The sequence below is a fragment of the Myotis yumanensis genome, unplaced genomic scaffold (assembly GCF_028538775.1).
Source record: "Myotis yumanensis isolate MYYU_CA2020_CCGP unplaced genomic scaffold, mMyoYum1.0.hap1 SCAF_18, whole genome shotgun sequence".
In the NCBI taxonomy this organism is placed as follows: Eukaryota; Metazoa; Chordata; class Mammalia; order Chiroptera; family Vespertilionidae; genus Myotis; species Myotis yumanensis.
Genome location: NW_027223769.1, coordinates 31393362 through 31395574, shown reverse-complemented (window position 1 = coordinate 31395574; position 2213 = coordinate 31393362). Strand labels below are relative to the sequence as shown.

The window sequence follows — 2213 nt, the reverse complement described above, 5'->3', positions numbered from 1 at the left end:
TAGTGTTCCCCTCGATATTTCCAGTACCCTAACAGCCATCCTACATAATTATCACAATAGTATTGACTATATATCCTGTGCTTTCCTTACTCCCTGTGACTATTTTGTAACTATCAATGTGTGCTTCTTAGTCTCTTCACCTCCTTCACCTAGTGTCCCGATCCCCCTACTCTCTGGCAACCCCAAGTTCACTCTCTGTGTCTATGAGTCTGAAAAATATGGATTTTTAGGAATCTGGGTGCCATCCTTGCACAGGGGCCATGCTAATTGTCTTTGAATCATTCTAATATTTTTTACTTTTAAAGTACACTTGATTATTTTTTATTTACTTCAGAGAGGAAAGGAGAGAGAGAGAGAGAGAGAGAGAGAGAGAGAGAGAGAGAGAGAGAGAAACATCAATGATGAGAGAGAATCATTGATCAGCTGCCTTCTGCACTCCCCCCCCCCCCCCCCACTGGGGATCAAGCTCACAACCCGCGCATGTGCCATTGACTAGAATCAAACCTGGGACCCTTCATTCCTCAGACTGATGCTCTATCCACTGAGCAAAACCAGCTAGCGCTGTATTGTTCCAATTTTAGTATACGTGCTGTTGTAGCAACCATAGTCCTGCAACTATTTGAAGGTTGAAAGATTTGCTAATATATGTGCTGGGTACCACCAGGATGTCATCACCCATAAATTGAGGATGATGAAACCATCACTGGAGGATTATTTTGGGACTCACCTGTGAAAATGCTTCAAAAATGCATAACTAACCATTAACTACAACATGGTTGGTCCTCTGACCCATCTACTTCTTGATTACTTTAATAACCGCTCTGCAGTAGTATGTAACACATAGGACATTTCAGTTTCATTTGTCTTGTTACCTCTCAGTTGTTACTTATCATGTGCTATCTAAACACATAAAAGCCTAAGTGACCAGCCAACTAACTGGCCAACCGGCCGACAGGTCAGTACCTATGACACACACTGACCACCAAGGGGCAGACACTCAACGCAGGAGCGGAACCCACAGGCAAGAAAACATGGAACAGTCCAAGGGATTCCAACAAAACATGGAATCTCAGAGGGAAGGGGGGAGGGGGGAGGGTGGGAAGACATTAACTGAAGATCTTATATGCAATGCATACCAGAGGCCCGGTGCATAAATTCGTGAACCGGTGGGGTCCCTCGGCCTGGCCTGTGGGGATTGGGCCGAAATCGGCTCTCAGATATCCTCCAAGGGGTCCCAGATTGCGAGAGGGAGCAGGCCAAGCTGAGGGACCCCACTGGTGCATGAATCCATGCACCAGGCCTCTGGTACATGAAATAAAAGTATGTATTCAAATAAGCACATAATTGAATTCTGCCTGCATCATTTACTGGTTGTGAGATTGTGTTCAATTACTTGCATTAAGCCTTAAAGAAACCTTCTTAAAAAGCTGGCAAAATAATCCCTCCTCTCTCACAATTATTTTAAATAGTGAAAGGAGCAGTTTTTTACTTGTAAGTCACTTAGCCATGCATCTGGCACATTAATGCATATAAAAACTACTAGCTCTCTTTTCTTCCAATTTAAAATTTGTATAACTGGAGAAATGAATAATTTGTCACATGCACATTTTCAGGTAATAGCTCCAGTCATGCCCTCGCTGTATGTTAAATTGTAAATACTTTGAGTGGGTCTATGCTACAATATACATATTTTTGTTACCAGAGCTTCAAAATGCTAAAAATCAATAGATTTTTACTATGTGTTTTCTTTTCCAGGTTTGTATGCATTGGAAACCTAATGAAGTCTATTTGTCCCCCAAAACCTGCTATGTCAGCAGGAATGACTGTCAGGTTATTGTGGCGCAGGGGGGAAAAGGACTGTCATATAGTGATCAGGGAAAGATGCAAATCCATAAAATAACATCTTAATTCCATTAGATGCAATATTATGCCAAGTAAGGTATAATGGGTTGGAATTTTAACAGCAATTCATTCCAAATGGCACTCTGGACAATCCCAGGATGTGGACGACATATGCTAAATTCCTCAGGGTGCAGTGAGAGGGGCGTATGTGCTTATTCGGGATGTGCCAGGGTATAGGCAACATATGTATTGGATGATTTCATAACTCATGTGCTCTCAGGGGAAGGGAGGGGATTGCATGCAGAAAGATCTAGTCTGAAAGAAGAGTTCGCCTCCTTTCTCATACAGTTGGAAAAAGTGATAGCATTGAA

At 42.4% G+C, this 2213-nt stretch overlaps 1 pseudogene; it reads right to left on the bottom strand.

Moving 5' to 3' along the window:
* Positions 1-212: 212 nt before the first annotated feature.
* Positions 213-306, bottom strand: LOC138997502 (U6 spliceosomal RNA; annotated as a pseudogene).
* Between the last annotated feature and the right edge of the window lie 1907 nt (positions 307-2213).